The 21,348-nt window shown below is 40.4% G+C and overlaps 1 protein-coding gene across 1 annotated transcript in view; it reads left to right on the top strand.

Annotated features, from left to right (window-relative positions):
* KCNH5 (potassium voltage-gated channel subfamily H member 5) overlaps positions 1 to 21,348 on the top strand; it is a 147,099-nt gene that overhangs the window by 68,083 nt on the left and 57,668 nt on the right. The gene's annotated exons all lie outside the window — the stretch shown is intronic.

A 21,348-nucleotide genomic window follows, 5' to 3' on the forward strand; every position in this document is an offset into this window, starting at 1 on the left:
AATTTTACCCAGTCCCTCAGTGCTTCCTGAACTGGGAGCTTTAAACTTGTGCTGTGTTTTTAAGTCCCATTTACCTCATTGTTGCTTAATGAGAACTTACCTTCATGTGTTCTCTGGCCACAAACCATGATGAAGGGAACATTTCTGACATTTCAGGTTTATTGGTGAATCTTCCAAGTATTGGCAAGAATTATGGGGGTAAGCCCCATTTTTAGGCTCGTGCCTAAAATCCATGTAGGTTTATTATAAACACCTCAGCATCCATTTCATTGAGGTCCACGTATGGAAATTATGTTTTTTTACCTGATATGTTTGAATGACAAGGGATTTTTAAAGACATTGGAATAAACCATCATTCCTGTATATGGTGAAAGGACAAGCTTCATTTTCCTCCTTCTTCCTCCTCCATCAGGAACATTTCAAAGCACAAAATCTGATGCCTGCTTCCACTCCCTCATTTTTGAATAGGAGATGGAGCATAAAGAAGTTTACTACTGAGCTTCATTAATGCAAGCATTTCCTGCTGAAATTGATAATCCACCTTACCTCGAGGAAATGTAACTTTCTAGTTAATCAAACACAATCGTGAAAGAGGGGGGAAAAAAAAAGGCAATTCCATAATGTAAGAAAGAAGTTCAGAATAAAGCTGCTGGCATCAGTGCCAAAATAAGAAACTATTTATTGGCTGTGAGTGTGAAGTAATTACGTGTGGGTGAAGATTGGTCATGCAAGAAGGATCTTGTAATCAGATCTTCTTGTCTGGAGATGAATGAAGGAGGAGAGAAGGGGAAGACAAGTGTGTGAGATCCCTACAAAACCTGTCACAGCCCTTGGGGGTTCTGGGCCAGCCCTGGGGTGATTTTAGCAGAGCCCTGTGCAGTGAGGAGCCAGGCTGAGTGTGTGTGATTCCATGGCAGTGATGCTGTGCTGAGCCCCATCACATCTTGCACTTTCTGGGAAGTCAAGGGGTGGCACTGGCTGTTAAATGGGATGTAAAATGACAGAATTGGAGAGATTTGTCTGAAACATTACTCCGTGTCAAAGTAATAAATCTTCATTGGCTGAACTTCCTTAATATTTTTCAGGGGTTGCAACGGATGCTCCTTATTTGTGTGTGTGTTGATGAGGTTTGGAGCAGGGTTACAGTTTTACTTTGTGGATCCCACAGGCTGCATTCGATGTTTTTGAAGAAAGTATTTTTTTCCCAAGCTTTTGAGTGGGGCCCAGCACTGCAGCTCTTTTTTTATGTTCCACCAACTGCTAAGGGAGCAAAGCAAATGAAAGCACAAGCTTAGAACAAGTTTCTGTTTACCCTGCTAAAAATCCAAACAAGCCCAGGAATAGCAGAAAGTATTAATGAATTAAATCCTGAGTGCTTTGCTAAACAGAGGATTTAATGATAAATGTTGGGGCCCTCCCACTTCTTCCTGTCTTAGGAACAGCTGAGATTTAAACTCCCCTGCATTACAGACAAAATAGCAAGAAAATTATTCATATGCTTTAAACATGGGTGTGCTCTTGTTTAAATGCTTCTTGTAAGCATTTAAACAAATGTTTCTAAATGTTTGCAATATTCCATGGGTGATTGGAGGCTTTGAAAGGAGTTTAATGGGAGCTGCAGCAGTACTGAACACCCACACGGACACCCAGAGCAGGAGGGACAGGAAAGCGAGCTGAGCAGATTTGATCCAGCCTAATTAGTCAGGTTGTTGTTGTTTTTACAGTCTATTATTGATACACAAACATGCTGTTGAAGAATTAGTAATCTACAACACTGCAGTTCATTAGGGTTTTTAGTGGTGCTCTAATAGCCACGCTCCATCTGGATGATAATAAGAAATAATGGGCCACAGAGAAGTTATGCATCCTCACCTTCTAATCCATTTTCAGCCAGCTGAGAAGACAACAAAGAGGATGTTTGCTGAAATATTACCAATTCAAAGGGAACAGAGTCCTCTGTTCTTTATCTCTGCAAAAGGCATTTATCCCTTTATTCCTTTGTGTGCTGCTCTGCTGTTTCTAACCAAATTTCTGCTGTGGATAAAGGCAGATCATCGTGTCAAAGTGACACAGACATCTCTGCAGTGGCATGATATCTTTAATGGTTTTTGTGTTACTACAATGAGAATGTTAGAATTAATCAGACTTTCCGATAAGTTTGTTGTGTGTCAGGTTATAATTGCAGCAGCAAGGCATGCTCAGATGTAATGGCAGCACATGGAGGTTGTTTGCTGATGTGTACATGAAAAGGAGGAGGACTCAGCTGTGGCTGCTTTTAATTGGCAACATTTAATATAGAAACAAGAGCTTTTGGGTAGAGGTGTCTAAAGGTTGAGGCTTTCATCTAGGAAAGTGAAACTTTTTGGTTTCATTTCCAGATCTGACATTTCTTAGAATTGTGAGCTTTGGTGTTTGATAAATACTGTGGTGCTTTATTACTCTCCAAACCCATGCCTGATTTGTTGGTTTAAATGTTAAATGGTTGGGGGCAGGAACTCCACATGTTTTTGTAAAGTGCCTACCAAACCATTTACGAGTTACAGGGAATGAAGAAAACAAATTACAATATTCCAGGAATCAAAGAAAAAAAAAGTAAAAAAAAATTTGACTGCACTGAATTAATCTGAATTTCTGTAGCTGACTCCACATAACTGGTTCAGGTTTAGGGTTAAGTTCAAAGAGTGCAGGAGACATTTAATCTTTGCCAATCTACAGCTTAAAAGCTGAGGTGAAGGCAGAGGTAAATGTAGGGTACTGTGCATTGCTCTGGCTGGCCTAATTGTCTGCAGTCAGGATATTCCATGGTAGCCAAGAGCTCACACAGGCCTGGGCTGTAGCATTTGTGGGAATAAATCAGATGAGCCTTGTAGTTCATCCTAATTTAAAAAAATAATAAAATACATACATTGTTTTGCTTCAGTGGATGGAGCCTATCAAGTAGGGCTGGAGGCAATTCTTTCTGCCAGGAGCTGTGTGTTCCATGGTAAATAGTTCCAGGATTATTATAGCCAGGGTACATGGGAACTGTACAGATTTGTGCTGAAATTAGTCCCTGTCTCATGCTTCTCAGACAAATGTGATGAACATATGTAGGCATCAAGGCAATGGTCTGATACACCCTGATCTTTTAAATTGACAGTGTTTAAGGCAGAGCCAATATTATTTAGTTGAATGGCAAGAAATACCTGGCTGACATTGCAAAGCCCAACAGGGATCTGCTATAAATATGCCAAAGTCCCCTATCAGACACTGGAAATGGGAGTTGTATAGGATAATATGCAAATATTGAAAACACCAACACAGCTTTGGGGAGTTTTATGTCCCATTCACTGTCAGAGAGATCTTGGCTTTAACATCACGTCCCTGTTTTCTGTAAGCCTTTCCCATTGCAATCAATATAGAACATTTCAAACTGGTTTAGGATCTGCTCCTCGGTCTCCTTTTGCTCTCCAAAACAACACAATATTAGTCACAAAAAGGAAATGTGAGATAACAGCAAGGTTAAGATAAGCCATCGTGCCACTCAGAGGCCCCTAACCTCTGACATGAGGTCTTGGAGTGCTAAGCCTTAAGAGTAAATTAATATTAGGCATTTATTTTTTGTTTCATAAAGAACAGGAAACCACAGTCTCACTGGTTTCAGTTTTCACATTGCTTTGCAATTTCTGCATTAGATTTTCTTGGATCTTTGTTCTTTCAACCTGTTTCTGTCTGAAACATTTTGGATTAAGTTTAAAAAAACCCACAATAAATCCAGTTCTTCTGTGGATGAACAAATGTTGGTTTCGAATGCTTTTCATATTAGAAGGATATTTCCAAAGTTTTTATGTGCATTTTATCCTACTGTGATCAATAATTGCATTGAATTTGAGGTGTGTGCCAATAGCTGCTGTTACTCCTAGACATACTTCCAAAAATTAATGAAAAAGTCTGTATTTTTCATGTAAAGCTACAACAGATGAAAACCAGCCAAAATAATTTTCCCTCAAATTTCCTGGGAACATTCACCTTGACGTTGGAAAATATCAGGCCAAAACAAATTAGTCTGACTAAAGGAAGGAAGTTTAGAGTGGGAGGTGAAACTGTCTCAGCTGGGGAATGCAGTGTTCAGTCTGCAGATGACAGTTTAACTTTTTTACTTTTTTAATTAAAAAAAACCCCAATGCTGACTATACTTTTGTGAGACATACTATTGCCTTACTTCCATTTCCTGCCCCAAATGAAATTTGGCAATCAGCTTTATATTTGCAATATCCTCTTTCCTTCATTTTATAGTCGCTTCACATTCAAGATGCCTAAATAAAAACATGAAGAAAATTGACATCCTACTCAGAAGATTTGGTTGAGAGTTTCACAAAATGAGGAAAAATTTTAATTTTTTGACAAATCCATTTCTTCGGTTTTGATTCTGTTAGCTCATTTCAAAACCCAGTACTAAACAATGGACTTTACTCAATTCCATTTAAGCAGTCTGGGTGTCTCAGAGATCAGATTGAGATGTTTTGTCAATTATTCTGTTGTTACCCTCAGAGGCTCCATCCTCATGTGCTGTTTTTTTCTTGAAGTGGTTTCTGTGAAGATGGTAATTAATTTTTCCCTAATCTTTCTCCCCAAATTGCTGTCGTGGCACAACTATGCATGCAGCTATGGAGTTCTGTTTGGCTGTTGGGATCAGGCCATCTGTGTTGTCCCAGGGCAAAATCCTGATGTCCATGTTACCCCTGTTGTTTTGACAAGAAGGGGAGACCTGCAGGATGTATGGGCTCAGCTGTGCAACATGATAATAATTTCAGGTCACTTTTTGTGGCAAGGTTGAGCATGGAGTCTGTTATCTTGGAGGCTGATTTACAGGGCATCCTTTCAATGGAACAAGGAAATCCTCAATCCTTCTCCTTCTCCTTCTCCTTCTCCTCTCTCTCCTCTCTCCACTCACCAAGCTAGCTTTAGTCAGGGTGTATTTGTGATGCTGACATGTAAAAGTGAGTATCTCTCAACTCAGAATTATTTTTTTTATGGCTGATCTGTTTCTATAAGCCTGTGTTGTGCATCACAGTAGAATATGGAATTGCAAGAAAAATATATTTTTTGTTTAGTTGTGAAATAATCCATGTGGTCCCATCATGCAGTGGAAATAGCATGGAGCATGGGAAATAATTGCTGCTAATTAAACCTTCCAGATTTAAAACCATTTCTGTAATCTAATTAGGCTAAGTATGTAGCTCAGTATTGTATGGATTAGTTAATGAAAATATTTTTGAACATGAATCATGATGAAATTAGAAAAGGTTAAAATTAATTACAGTCAGGAATTTTTCTTCCTCTTTTCCAACCCTATCTATGTAAATGAACTGGGATGTGAGGTCTCCTCCCTGTGTTTCTGTGTGCTGGCAGAGGAGAGAGCTTCTGCTGTTGTCTGAAACATTTATCACAGCAACAGCCATAAGTATTTTCTTTCCTTTGGGAGGTGAGTGCTCTGTGTTCTTTATGCAGGATAAATAAGCTTTTTCACAGAATTATGTTGTCAAAGTCTTTAAGTACAGAATATTGGAGACATTTTAAACATCTATTAAAAAGGCACTTTGGGCCCATTTTGTAGCAGTCATTCTGTTTGCTCTGGCTTTAATCTTGCCCATTTTTCACTGGAAAATCTGATGCACACTTTTCCCACACAAAGGACGGACTCCCACCTTTTTGTAGTCAGCACCTACAGAGCTGTCCATTAATCAAGCACTTAGTAGAGAGTGTAGCAAACTTATTTCAGAAGCAAAGGACCCCCACTTCTAAGGAAATACAAGTCCCAAATGGATGTGCTAAATTCTCCAAGGAGGAGGATTCAGTTTGCCTCCTCCTTCCAGTGGCTGCATTGGCAAAGCTCATTTCTGTGTGATTTGTGTGGATCCCTGAGATTTCACCTCAGGAAAGGATAAGCAAAACTACAGGCAGAGATGATCCAAGGGAGAAATGGCAGAGAAGTGTGGTTTTCCTCATCCAGATTCATGGAAGAAAAAGGGCCCAGACTTGGAGTGTCAGTAGTGACCTGAGTTCATGTTAAAACCTGGGTGAAACTGGAGTGGTTGTTCTGTGCAAGTGGCTTGTTTGCAGTGGAAATGCCTTCATGGAAAGGACAGTGCATTATTTTATTTATAATAAAATAAGTGCATTTCAATTCTAAAATTTCCCTAAGTAAAACAATCAACATTGCCAGATTGAAATGTTCTGAGCTTTTACACTGTCAGTTCTTTTAAAACAACAAAAAACAAACCACAGTGGGGGAAGAAGGAAAAGAGAGGGACAGCATCTTCTGCTTGGAGCATTTAGCGGGGATTTCAAGGCACTTTCTCCTCCTCCTCCTCAAGAAGTTTATTCCTTACCTCATGATCCTTATTCTATCAGAAATTCTGTTCCTCGACCTCGTGGTTGGGGGATTTCAAGGCACTTTCTCCTCTTCCTCAAGAAATTTATTCCTTTACCTCATGATCCTTATTCTATCAGAAATTCTGTTCCTCGACCTCGTGGTTTTAATCCCTTTGCTAATTCTACTCCAGGGCTCCAGGTGGAGTGGAGTTTTGTGTAAGCACATCTTTGAATCTGGTACAGTGCCTTCTTACCTTGTTTCTGATTAAAGGCTGACATGGTGGGGAGGGAATTAGAAAATGCTTTTATGCCCATACCCAAAAACATTCCAAGGGACAACCAGTGATTTCTGACCCCAGAAGTTATCGTGAGACCTTTAGGGCAGGAAATGTTGACAGGCAGTGGCAAGTCACCTTACCAGGGGTATCATTGGCTTAGATGAACATTAAACTACTCCTGTGATGAGTCTTGTAAATGTGATTATCATATTATTGCAGCAGTGTCCTCTGGGAGGATCTGAGTTAGGAAGATTTGCAATGAAGAGTTGGATGTTGAGGCTCAGAGAGTCAGGAAGGTTTGGGTTTGAGTGCACTGTGCCTGTATTTGAACCCAGCCAGGAATAAGGATTTACTGGCCAGCACTGAGCAGAGGCTGAGGATGGAGAGATGAAAGCCTGTGGATCCTAAAATTTCTCTCCTTTTGAGCTTTTCAGCTTCCCAGGATGTATCAATTTTTAAAATGAGACTTCAATCTACAATATTTTATCCCCTTTAATGAAGGTTTGGGTTTTTTCCTTTACTTTTCCCTTTTTGCCAGTTATGTAAAACCATCTGCTGCTTACATTTTGTCACTTTGAGTGCTCAGTCCCTTTCTTTATTTTGTTTCCTTCTGTCTTTCACTCTGTGGAAATAATCCTGGTATTTGGAGGTTTGATTTGGAAGTTGCTCTGTGTTTGTCTGTGGTGAGTCCAGTGGCTGGCAAGCACAGTAGGGCTTGGAGGTCCTGTGACACCCGGGATACTCAGGGTTGATTTTCCAGGGGCAGAGTGGTGCAGGAGGCTGGGAATGGCACTGGCTCCCAGCATCCACACGAGCAGGGATGTGCTGTTGTGCAGCTGTGGCCTAGAGCTGGTTTTTAGGACAGCCTTGAGCTCAGCATTGCAGTAATTTTTTTTTTCTGGGCCCTGTGAGGATCTGGTTTGTGTTCCACCTTCTGTAGAAGATGTAAGGGGGGAAAGGTTAATCTGAGTAAATTTGGGGTTTGATACTCAACTACTGCTAAGCAATTTTTCCTACTGACAGCAGGAAGGCATTTTTCAAATGCTGGTTTATTTTTTACTCTCACTTTGCTGGAAAACCCACAGATTACTGCTTTTCAACTTCTCCATTTTTTTATCCCAGCTTTTGAGCAGCTCTAGAGGTACATATTAAAACTGGTGACAAGATGTTCATCAAGAGTATCAAACAAAAAAGAGGAGGAAATGGATTGTCAAATTTGTTTCTGAACATCCTCTCCTTCCTTTTTATCCCGATGATTCTGTTTCTTAGTCTTGCCTGACTTGGGGTAAAATTCATCAGTGCAAATTATCATCCTGATTATTATTTAAATAACACTGTTTTTAATTAAAGAGAAGATTTTGTCTGCTGTTCTTCCACCTCTCCTTTTTTTGTTTCCATCCTCTTTTTAAAAAATTAAATGCCAGCTCTGTATCCACTCAACACTCTCAGCAATTTAAACATTAAACACCTGACAGTACATGGACTCTCAAAGATGATACACTGGAAGAGCTGTAATGCAAAAAAACCCTTGGAAAAACTCCCAAGAACCAGGGATGTCAGTGCACCCTACATTTTAATGTTGGTCTTAGTTGTGTTTCATTTGTTAAATGCAGAAGCAGTAGTGGTGTGAAAGACAAGAGTCCTGATGTTAGACAGCCTGGCTCTTTAACCACGTCCCTGTTCACTGGGTAAAGCTGAGGGATCATTTAACCTCTTCCCTAAGATGATGTGATAGTGCAAAGACTGTACCCCTCTTTTATAGGAATATTGCAGTGAAAAGAAGCTTTGATATTATGGTAAAACCACAAATGTTGCATAACCTGATGTTAAAGTAGCTTAGATAAATTCTTAAATATGAAGAAGAGTTGAAATGGACTGTGTTTGTAGTCTGATGGAAGCCATGGGTTGGTTATGCTGGAGATCTTTTAATTGCAGTTTTCCAGGGTGCTTCCCAGCCCAGGGTTTTCTTTACGCTTTATCCTGTGGCAGATGCTTTATGGACATTTCAGTCACTGAGGCTGCTATATTGAATGCCTGTATTACTGTTACCACAGAAGGTGTTAATATCCATAATGATATTTCCCCTGAAAAAGCCAGCAGCATTTATTCTTGCTCTTTGTCTTTAAGGTGATTGTCAAGATTTTGCCATGTTAGGAGAAGGAAATTATGACATTCAAGCCACCTCAGAGCAGTAATTCCATTAGAGTACTTTTCAATTCCTTAGCTATGGCCTTGGCTTCTTTAATTAGCAGAGAAATTTAATAGAGATGTATTAGTGAAAGGAAACTAGCTTTGCAGTGTTATTTGAAGACAAAAATAAATACCCACTTTCAAGGGTGACCGAATGTGGACAGCTAAACCTGATCCACAGGATCTTCTCCAAGGATGTGTTTTGAAGGATGAACACCAGAGGTTACAAAAATGCCCCCACCATGACAAATCTTCAAAGCACTGGCTGAAGCTACAAACCTTATAAATTCTGTCCAGGAAAATGTGCCTTTTCCCTGCTTCCTGTAGAGGACACAGTCTCAAGCTACATCAGGGAAGGTATAGGTTGGATATTAGGAAAAAAATTTTCACCGAAAGAATAATAAAGCACTGGAATGCTCTTCCCAGGGAGGTTGCAGAATCACCATCTCTGGATTTGTTTTAAAAAAGGCTGGACGTGGCACTTGGTGCTGTAGTCTAGATTCTGAGTTGAGCTGTTAGGGCACAGGTTGGACTCGATGATCGTAGAGGTCACTTCCAACCTCATTACTCTGTGATTCTGTGGAGCATGGGGCAGAACACTGTGGAAATGGCCAGATGTGTTTCCTGAGGTTTAGTGGATTTCTTGTTGAACACAGTGAGCATTTAAATGCTGGCAACCCCATGAGCAGAAGGTTACAAGGCAGGGTGGCTGCCAGGATCCTCTGCCCTTCTGGGACCCCCCTACAAAGGCAGCAGGAGTCAGAAGCTGCTCTTTGACGGGAGCTGGGGTGATTCCCCATGGCAGAGTCCCTGCCCTCCCCTGGCTCCTGAGGGGAGCTGGTCATCTCTTTCCCTAGGAAAATCTCCCTGAGGAGCCATCCTTGGGCTGAGGGATTTCAGTCTCTCATCATTCACCCTCTGGAGGTTCCAGGTCACCTTTCTAGCTTATCCCTCTTCCTGCCCTGGGTTCCTGCCTGTTTCTTCCCCAGGTGTTCTCTCCCAGGTGAACTCACTCCTCTAGGACCTGGCCACTCTTCTGAACCCTTTCCCACATCCTCTGAGTTTTCAGCAGCCTCCACTGATTGCGGGAACTTCTGCCTGGTCCCTCCCATATCTTTGCTGAGTCTCTCAGTCTCTGCAGAAAAGCAGCATTCAAGGTGACTTGGGAATATTTAGATTAAAAAGAGAAGCAGCTGATGATTCTGAGTAATTCCAGGGTTACTCCTTATTGCAACACAATGATGCAGGCATCAGAATTTTCTTAAAGTTTGTTTTTTGCTTCTGTTCTTGCTCTGGATCTGTTCCACGCTGTACAAAGACCCTAACAATGATTCAGTTTTCACTTTGCAAGGCACTCATCCAAGTGAAGTTCTGCGTCCTGAATGTTTATGCTGAAATGCCCTGGCATGGCAGCAAAGCTGCGTGTACAGACCAGTTTTGCCTGCAGTACCCTGCCCCTGGTTCTTTTTTGGTTTTGTTTCTTTTTTTTAAATTAAATTCTGTGACTAAGAGCATTTAATACAATTACATAATTGCATTAGAAGAAAAAGTAAAATTTTTTTAAGTGGAGTGCTTCTTCCAAAATTGGTATTTTAAAAGACTTGAAAAAAGCCTGCTTCTTAGAAAAAATCAGATTCTCAAGATGGTATTTTTTGTGCAAATGCTTCCTACTTTAAGGCTTTATTTTTCAACTTTTGCAAAAACAGTTGAGTGCATTAACAAGCAATTGAAAAACATCTGAGAACACTGTAGCCATTTTATACTCCTTACAAAGAAGGGAGAAAATGAAGATAATGTTTTGCCTTTTTAAAAAAAGGTATACTTTTTGCATAAGTAATAGTCTTTTATTTGTCAAATGCCTTTCACTGCATGTTTACTGCTATTTGTGGGAAAAGCAGCAGCTATGGTACGTTCCTTGAGAAGAAAAGCTGAAAACAGGCAGCTTAAAATAACCACGGTCAGGTGGATGTTGGGGATACGGGCAGAGAGGAGAAGATTGCACCTGTGTTTGCCTTCCCAGTGCAGCTGACTTCTTAAAATCCTTGATCACCCAGTTTGTCATTTCTTTTCTCAGTCAGAAATAGTGCTTGGCTAGCAAGGCAAAGCGCTACCTAAATTCTTTTGCCTTTTCCCTTTCATTTCCTCTTTGCTTCTGCTGGTGCTAAAATCAATACACAACTCCCAGAAACGTCTCTGGAGTTGCCTGGGGCAAAGGAGTCACTCCGGAGGTTTTGTTGTCAGAGTGGTGTTAATTCAGCACCTCCAACAATGCAGATAATGTCAAACTGTCAGGATACGGATACTTTTTGGCTTCTCAAAATAGGTGGCAGCCTTTCTGTATCGATTTTGAATGGATCATGAAAAGTTCATGTAGCGAAGGTAAAAGGATTCCAAAACCATTACTACCAACAACAGGAAAAAAATATGACATATTTTCAGTCTAGCCTCAGTCCTCCTTCCTCATCTTTCACCCTCTTCCATTCCCTTCCTTTCCCTTCCCAGCAAGGGGCTGTTGAAAAGAAGTTCTGTCAGCTCATAGGGAAGGACTGCTGCAATCACTGGAGTTTGATTCTTCTGATTCCAGTTTTATGTAACTTTTTTTTTTCTGCTGAGCGTCTATTGTCACTCTTGTCTGAATAGAAGACATTACACTTAATACAGATTCTTCTTGTCTTTTTTGTCATTTAAATGTAAAGCCCATAAATTTAGAACCTGTTAAAAATTATTTTTAGTTAGGAAAAGAAAGTGCTGGGTAATGTTCTTTTCTCTGACCAACTGCTGGATACAAAGAGCTGGTGAACAGCCTCCAGAGCCTCCAGTTCATCAGTGACAGTACAGCATTAAGTCCTCTTTTAGATCCATGCAGAGGACAAAGCCACTGCTTCTCTGCGGACAGGTGTGCTGCCCCTGTCATGATTTTAACAAAGAGGAGTTTTAATGATTCAGTTTCTATTTGAAATAAAGTAGGTGAAACATAGTGAGAAATAGACTTGCTTCTGAAAGACTGTGCTGTGTATTTTTAGAAGTTGACACTGAGAAGTTCTATTTTTTATTTTTCTCTGAAGGAAAGTGAAAAGTGTCATGTGGGGATCAGTCATGGTAAATGTGCTCAGTAGCCTTTCCCAGATGTCATCTCAGCCTATGTGAGGATCGTGAGATCAAAAAGAGAAGAGTTTTCTTCTTCCAGTAATTAAGAAAAATCAAGATACTGGATGAACAATTGCTTTCAAATTGCTTGTAGTAATTTAGTACTGGACTGTGCCACAATGGTAACTGGCCTGCACATCCTCATGAGTTTCAGTACACAGATATTCAATATTCAATGTGGCCCTTGTGAGTCTGAATGCCCTGAATGCAAATACCCTTGGAGCATTGCAGAAATCCCTTCCTAGGAAACAGATTGGGAGATGATTAAAGCCAGTTAAAATCTTTGAGGGAGAATATTATCTCAATAGAAGAAGCTAATTTGTCAAAAAAGGAGGCATTTGACTGATCTTGCCAAAATGTCTTTTATAAACTTGTTAGCACTCTGTGTCTCCTTCATTCCATTATGGGCTGATGAATTCCATATGGGAGAAGCTGACCTATCAATTTTGTCATTAAGCATCCTTAGCTTTGAGTTTTTTATTGTCTCATGTTACCTAGTGGAATATAAAATAGTGGAAAACCAATTCAATTTTAATTCCTATCACCATAACCCACCCCCATCTGCCCACAGTTTTTAAATCTAAAAATGATTCTTTCTTTCCCATTTGGACTTAAAATCAAAGCTTCCTAGGAAGAAGAAAATCTGAGCCATATCAATCTCTATGCATTTTTGAGGGAGATTGCAAAGGCAAATATATATATATATGGTACCTGTTAATTAGGAGATCATGAGTGGACATGCTTTGCCATGTGGACTTCATTAATTTTTCGGTGACATTAATTTCTTTTACTTGTCAAATTATGGAGAAATTAATGACTCCATGTCTGCTTGTGGCAGGAGATTTATGGGGTAGGCACAGGTTTGCTTAAATTATCTGTGGGTCCTGTGCAGAGTCAAAAGGATGATTTCTCACCCTCCACACAGTCCTCTAATTCTACGTTCTTTGAAATACATGATGTTGACTGACTACTTGTAGGGAGGAACCTGGAAATGGGCTGTAAATTCATTTTGTGTAAATGAGACGGGAGATGGGCAAGCTCCTAGTAATTATAGTCAGTAAATTGTAGCTTTTGAGAATTTTAATTTGCTGTTACTTTGGTTGCAGCGCTCAGAAATGTTTCACAAATGAAAATAAATATATTAGCTGAATAAATCAGTTATTGAATCTGGTGTGAATCTGCCCCAAATAAAAATTTTTAAAAATGGAATTTCATAATAGCCTTATGCCTCTGAAGTGTGAAAGGGAGATAACATCAAGGACTTCAGATACAGTTTTGTTATTTGACTTTTTCCTTAAGTTTTCATTAGCTTTTTATCCTAGCCTTGTGAATGAATCCTCATCAACAACAGTAAAAGCAGGTTTTGCTCAGCAAGTTTCTTAATAATGTATAAATGAAAATAAATGGATTTTTTCTTACCATGCAAAGCCTGGCTATTCCCAATCTGTATAATTTCTGCAGTATTGAGTGCATAGTTTTGACAAGCAGAACCACAGCTCTAGTGGTGTGTGTAAGTAAAAATAATGAATATAGTTAATATTCTGTTTTGCTAGAGACATTCACAAGGACAAATACACTGTGTCCACGCTGTGCATTTCAGACTGCCTTAGATACAAACTGTGGTCTTCTAAACTGTTCATAATTGCCCAGAGGGTTGTAATATCAGCAGTGTGATCACTGTCCAAAGCAAGGCCAAAAGGGATTGTAGGGATTGAGCTGTGAATGCTGCTTGGTGTGTACTTCACATGCTTTGGCTTTGTTTCATGTTTTCAAATTAATGTCTTGGTTGGAAAGGTCTGGGTCAGGAGGTAGAGGAGGTTGTGAGAAAATTTGGATTAAAGTTTGGAGTGATAAAGGGGCCAGGCAGGAGGGGTTGGGCTTGTCAGAATTGAGGGGAACTTGTCCCAAGGACCACTATTCTAAGTAGGATGTCAAATTAATCTGGAGCTCCTGACTGTGCCCCTGCTCCCTGCAGGAACTCCTCTCAAGGTAGCCCTTTTTTCTGTACCTGTAAAGCTCCTCGAGAGCTGCAGAGCCCTGAAAAGCATCTCAGCCATTCGTGTCTGCTCTGAAATGCACAGTCTCAGTCCCATTGCTGCAATTACAGGAAGCTTGCCTGGCACTTTAGGGTGATGCTCCATTTTCTTAGATACTGTAAACTCCATTTTTTTCCTTCCATGTTTTTAATTGATGTGAATGCTTTGCAAAAGCACTCAGCTGTGACTCGGCTTGTCTCCTAAACCATATCCTCACGAGCTGCCTCGTGCTGATGGTGTTGTGCCACCTCACTGCTTGGTGCCTTGCTCTGGGTGCCCTTGGCTTGTCACATCAAGCACGACCTGTGTGCCTTCACACCCTGGCTTGTGCCAGCAGCAGCGTGGCCAGCAGGACCAGGGCAGTGATTGTCCCCCTGTGCTGGGCACTGGGGAGGCTGCACCTCAAATCCTGTGCCCAATTTTGGGGCCCTCATGGCAGGATGGGTGTGGAGGGGCTGGAGCGTGTGCAGGGAAGGGAACAGAGCTGGGGAAGGGTCTGGAGAACAAGTCAAATGAGGAGCAGCTGAAGGAGCTGGGGGTGTTTAGCCTGGAGAAAAGGAGGTTCAAGGGAAGACATCATAATTTTCTACAACTCCCTGACTGGAGGATGCGGCCAAGTGGGGGTCAGGCTCTGCTCCTGGGTAAAAGGTGATGGGAGAAAAGGAAATGGTGTCAAGTTGCTCCAGGAGATGTTTAAATTGAATACCAGGAATAATTTCTTCATGCAAGGGATTGTCAAGCACTGGCACAGGCTGCCCAGGGCAGTGGTGGAGTCTCCATCCCTGGCAGGATTTGAAGTAGGTGTGAATGTGGCACTTGGGGTTTGATGGTGGCCTTGGCAGCGTTGGGTGAAGAGTTCGGCTCCAGGATCTCAAAGGTCTTCTCCAACCTATACAATTCTGTGATTGCATAAAGCTGTGCAGTCTTGGTCAGCATCAGCAGAAGGCTTTGCAAAAAAAACACCCCCAATTTTAGCCCCATTATTCCAGTGAAATCTGCCTGCAAGGATCAGCTCATTAATTGTTTTTTATGGATGTGTGCGAAGGTAGGGAGCTGGTGAAGGCTCTGAAGATGTTCTGCATAAATTCTTCAGGAAGATTCAGGAATGGAGAAATATGGAGTAATTTCTTACAGTGTCATGGCAACCAGTTCTACCCAGAGGAGGAATCCTATCAATTAGGTTAAATAATTACCAACAACATTGAGTAAAATGAAGAAAAACAGCTTAGAGTCATGTCAGGTGGGAGGCAGCTGAGCTACTAAACAAAATAAAAAATAAGCTATATCACTTCTGGAAGAATTCAGCAGAGGATGAAGGCAGATGTGGAGAGGAGGAAGAAATGAACGTAGTTAATGAGATTGTGAAAAAAAACTTGTGGTGGAAACTTACTCAGATAAAATTAAAAGTGTTTGGGAAAATCCTTAGTTATGTTGAAAATTTATTCTTATTCTAAATTACGTATTTTGAGGAAAAGAATTGATATACACAAGGGTTTGGGTTTTTTTTACATCTGAACTAATATGTCCCTGTTTTCCAGAGAACTGAAAAGTCCTTTCTTGCTCATTCTCTTACTGTGCTATTCAGATATTTTTTCATACTACAGCAAAATGAAAAAAAAAAATAAATCCTTCCCTTGGTTTTTCTGCTGGAAAAAAAATAGGAGGAAACTTTAATTTATTTTTTAAAAAACTTTACTTGAATGGTGGAAAAGTAGAACATATTTTAAAAAAAAGACATTTGATGTCTACTTTTACTTTAGAAGGTCATCTACAATTACAAATTCAGACTAAGACTCAGGTTAAGGTGCCACTTTTTTTTTTTTTTTGGCTAAAGCTTATCCTATTTCATAGAATAAAACCAGCAAAATAATGAAGTAGGAAATAGTAATTTTTAAAACCATGAGTGCACATCTCGATTTCATAAAATATTTCATTCTGAATTTCCTAGTAAAAAATAGAACAGGGACAATTGACATAAATGATTAAGTGTGGAACTTAATCATAAATGTTTAAGTATGGAGCAAAATTGAATAATTTACCTTTCTTTGTAAAATGTATGTATTAATGAGAAATGTGAAGTGACTGTGAAATTATGATGATGATTATTATTATTGTTATTCCTAATTCTAACTATGAATAGGCATGAAGAAAATTAAAATTGTATCCCAAAGGCCTTTTCTCCTGCCTTTGGGAAATTTCTCATACAGCTTCTCAAAGGAAAAGACACTCATACGTGTTTATTACCAACCCTAAAACTCACTAACATCAGCAGCTACTTTTTATTGACCTCAGTGAATTATGGACCACAACCTCTGGGAAAAATGACTTCAGATTAATATCATTAAGAACTAAAGCAGGTTAGCTTGCAAATTTGGTTCAAAGTGTTTTTATTTAGGTTAGGTAAACGTGTTTTAATGTTATGCTTACTAATATGTACTCGCAGGAACAAGCACTTGCATAAAATGAGAAATATGTGAAAGATTGTTTCTCCCAGACCATCAGTAGAAGGAGATGAAGAGGCTCTGCTCCATAGTTAATGCCTGAAAAGATTAAAGGAAATATTTGCAATTTGATCAAACAACTGTGGGGAATAAGATGAACTCCTTTGGGATTGGGTTTGTGAAACTGAATAAAAAATGTAAAGAAAAGAGCTTTGCAAAGTCAACTGCAATTAATAGTTCAGTATAAAATTAATGTACTATACTGCAAGGGCTTGGGGAGAAGCGGGCTGGAAGGCCTGAAGAGATGTGCTAATAGATGGGTTGTTGAATATAATTTTCCTGGGGTTTGAAGACTCCATCCTGCAGGGCTTGCGGCAGTTTCTTACAGAAGTAGGTGGTGGTAGGACAGCTCAACGTGGGTGATACTTGCAGATGTTTAGTAGCATTCAAAAAACATGAATGTACTGCCCAACTCCCCATTCCATGTGCAATGCCTGTTTTGTGTGTCATTTCAGATGTCATTGTCCCTGAAAAAGGACATTATTGGCACAAGTGACCAGCTATGAGTGACTTGCAACAGCTGAGAAACAGCTGAGGGTGGCAGAATAACTGGGGGAAGAGACCCTGCAGTCATTCCCTCAGCTCTTAACCTGTGAACAAATATGTCAAAGGCATCAAGGCCACTGAAATTAACCTCTTGCATCTGTGGCTGATCTCACTGGTGTGTGAATGAAGAGAACGAGATGTTCAGTGTTAATGGCACACTCAGGCTACCAGACTGGAGGGCTGAATGTGTCTTTTAGAAATCCATGCTTTTTCCCTGCTGGTGAAGAGTTAATGCTTGAGAGATATCCCATCCCATAACTGTTGTAACTGTTGGGTCAAATATTGATATTTTTATTCTGTCAAATCTCTTGTTTGTTTTCACTGGACTTTCAGAGTTGGCTTAGTCACTCTTGGGTAACATCCAAGAACGGCTTTGTTCTGCTCTGGGAAATAGTCAGTCCTGCTTGTAGTAGAAAGATGATAAAATCTTCCCAATTATTGTGACCTAAGCTGTGATACTGGCATAAACCTAAGAGAATTTTAAATCAATTAAATTTTGCACAGACTTTTATTTTTAACTCATAGCTGTATATAAATGCAGCTTAGGAGACAACTTAGCTTAGGACAAGCAAAGGAGAAAACTCCCTTGTGCTGCAGGTCTGCTGAATCCTGGAATCAGGGTTTCTGGTTTGATCCAACAATTCCACCACAGAAGTGATTGTGAAAAGGACTGATGAAATTCAGTGTCAGTGCACACAAATGAGTAGGTAGCTATACCTACACAGTAATGTTCTCTAAATTAGCAGTTCCCACTGAGGGATGACACCTGACTCTTGCTGCTGAGAGTTGCTTGAGAATATCGGTGCAATATTCAGTACCAGTCAACAGAAAGCAAATAGGATTCCTGGGCAGGCAATTGAAATTAATGTTGTTGCACCACACTGCACTGCTCTGCAGCAAGATGCTGTAAGATTAAAAAGGGTGTCTGAAAGGAATGAGGCATGGCATGAGGACTGGAAACACAGAGTGGGAAATGGTTTAAAAAATCAAGAGTGGTGGGAAGGAGGTGGAGGGGAGAAATTAGTCACTTTCTAGAAAGGGTGGCTGAGGGTGGTCAGTGTAAAGGCTGGGGCAGCCAGGCTTGCAGAATAGCACAAAAAATTAATGTTTTGGTGAGGAAAAAACCCCAGAAATGGATTTGTGGAGCGGTATTAGATATTCTGTGTGGAGATGGTCAGTGTGAGTGCAGTCCCTGTGCTCCCTGGGTTTGTGGAAACCTGAAAGGAGTGGCCCAGGGCAGGAGTGCACTCTGCACCCTCTTTCTTGAGCTCTTTCTCAGAAATATCTGGAGGGGGCTGCAGTCGGGGGATGGGTTTTGGCTGGGTGAGCAGTTGGTGTGGTGCTGCTTGTCACATTTATCACTGCACACATCTCTGTGTTCCCATCCCTGGCATCTTCCAGGCACTGTCTGGAGCTTTACACCAAGAACTCCGTGGTCCCACAGAGCAACTTCACTGCAGCATCCCAGAGCAGAGTAAGTGCATTTTAGTGAAATGGGACATTTAAAAAGGCCATGAAACAGTCACCAAAAAAGTCGAAGGAAAGTGATAAAATACACTCAATTATTCTCCTCAGACACTCTCCAGACACCAGTGTAATTTCATTGACTTCAGTGAAATTAGTGTTAATGTAGGAATGGAAATGCAGCAAATCTAATTCCAGCATCTCCTTCCTGGAATAGTGAGCAAGAAAACAGAGGTAATCAGGTAGAAACAAGTGCTGATCAGAAGGAGTTGGACAGGGAGGAGAGGAGCTCCAGGAGCTGCTGCCAGGAAATAAAGATACTTTTCCAGTCTCACATAGTCATGGAGAGTTCAGCAATACGTGCACTGAGGCCAAAATGAAAAAACAGGCTTTTTTTTGGTCTTAGTTTGACTGTATATGCAATCTTCTGTTGTTCTTTTGAATATTCTCAAACCCCTTCTGCCAGGACAGCATTGATGGCTAGCAATGTTTTGGCATTGATGGCTAGCTAGTCCTGTGCAACCATTTACCTTTGCACAGGACTTTGTGCAGTGTGCTAGCAGTGTTTCCAGGAATGTTTTTTATTTTTGGTGTTATGGAAAAGGGGATGGTGCAGAACTGTGAGACTGGTGGAGAGAAGTGGAGGTAATGTGAATAGTACAGTACTTGTACAGGACAGCTTGTTTCACCTGAAAACAGATATTTTTATAGCCTTTGGAGTGCTGATGTCCAATTCTACATATAAATTTTTAAACAAATTAATCGATAATATATATATTACTGTCTGGCTTTGTGATCCTCTGATGAACAATGGAAAAACATTTTTGGGGTGTTGCCTGCCATTTTGCCCTTCATCAGGGTGCTTTGTGTCACTTTGCAAAGGTGAGCACAGGACCATAGGTGTTCTCTGAAGTTCTGTAAAAACTCCCCAAATATACTGGAATTCAAACCAACATCGTTTAGGGAATGAAACCTTTTCCTTAAGCACATTCACCTTCCCCAAAGAGCCTTGTCCCCTGGTAAGAAGTGGTTTTGGGCAGCTCTGGGTGACTGCCAAGCCGCCGACCCGCGACAAGCGCGGTCCCACCGACGTGTCAGGCAGGGGGGTGGATGTGCTTCGAGCACACAGAGGGTTAATTGATGGTGCTGAGTGCCAAATTGAGAGGCCAGCTCCTTTCCTCCTCCCAGAGGGATGCAAGCACAGAGCAGGACACGTGATTTTATGGCGTGTAAAAGTGGGGAACGTGCTTGTTTTCGCAGCTGGGTTTCACTTGGCTGCTGGCCGTTCTGCAAGACAACCACAGAGGAAGCTCTGAAGAAGCTGTCAGGCTTGGTGACAGCTCAGCATCTGTCACAGCTAAATCAATACTGCCATGGAGGACAGGTTCCCAGAGTGGATAATCGGAGCAGAGTAAAGCTAATTCACCTTGAAAGTCTGAAAGCGTTGGTGTGAAGTTTTTTAGACAAAACCAGCGTTATTCCAGCAAAAGAGGAGAGGTGCTGAGGCCCTGCCCAAGTGTGGGAGTGGGGAGCAGGCTTCACACCAGTCATGTGCACAAATGTACTGATAAAATGGAAATCTGGTGCTAATAAATAGGGCAAAAATGAGTTTGGATTGGCCCTTATTGCTAGCAGTGTGCTAGGAACTCATGGCTTGGTTTTTTGGAAAATACTCCATTGCAATATAAACTGAGGGTATGTGTGATGATAATGAATGTTCCACTTTTTTTTAGGCTGTTAAGACTCGTTTTCTTTTTGCATCAAAATGTGATTTTCTTCCATTTTTCAGGTTTCTAATATTTGAAATTAAAAGATTAGAGGGAAAATGTTTTGCTGTGGATTGTTTTAGTTCTTTCTATAAGACCTGGAGGTGAATTGTTTCAACTTTTTTGTGAAACTTTTTTTTCAATTGGTTTTAGTGCAAACATGTCAGGGAAGTGAAATTTAATCAGAACTAATCTGTCAGCATCAGATGAAAAATATTGGTTACAAAAGTTTGCTAAGCTCTGTCTAGAAGTGCTGAATTTGCTGGATAGAGAATTAGAGTGAAAGTGCTTCTGTAGATGGCTTAGATGAGTAAGAAATATTATTCTTGAGTTCAGTGAAACAGTTTTGTGGTCATTTTATGAAGCAGAATTACTCTGAAAATAACAGGAGGGAAACATCATCTCCAGATTTGAGGCTTTTAATATTAAGGGTTAAGTACTTTACTTTGTTCCTAAAAATACACTATAATTATTCACAAAAATCCATCTTCACACAGAGTTCAGGCTGAGTTCTGCTGAATAGAAGCAATATTGTTCTCTGTCTCTGTTTCATTAATATTTTCAGACAGGTATTGTATAACTCACTGTTATGGTAACAGGTGTGTTTACCACATCTCTCAGGGCTGTACACGGCCTGTATTTTATAGCTGGAATAATTCCTTTAATTGTCCCAAATCTATTGTTATTTGTGCTAAGATAAAACCGAACATTTAAGTAAATGAATAAGCAAAATTGGATTTGAAAGAACTACAAAGAACGAGCAAATTAGAAGACTCAAAGGGAAATTTGCAGCTGCAGAAATTCTGAGCCCACTGATGTTCTATGTTCGTTCACCTTTACTCTGTGTATGTGTGTATGTACATATATATATATATATATATGTATGTTTAGGAATAGCTAAACCACACCAGCACACAGATTTATACAGCACAAACTTCTGCACTGGCATGCACATAAAGAAAGAACCCAGGAGCAAAGAGCTAGAAGCATCTTTTCATGCAGTGTAGTACTTTGAAGGTGTGTTTACAAACTTTCCATTATATTTTAACAAGACAGGCAATTTAGG

This window comes from Passer montanus, unplaced genomic scaffold (assembly GCF_014805655.1).
Source record: "Passer montanus isolate IOZ18808 unplaced genomic scaffold, ASM1480565v1 scaffold82, whole genome shotgun sequence".
In the NCBI taxonomy this organism is placed as follows: domain Eukaryota; kingdom Metazoa; phylum Chordata; class Aves; order Passeriformes; family Passeridae; genus Passer; species Passer montanus.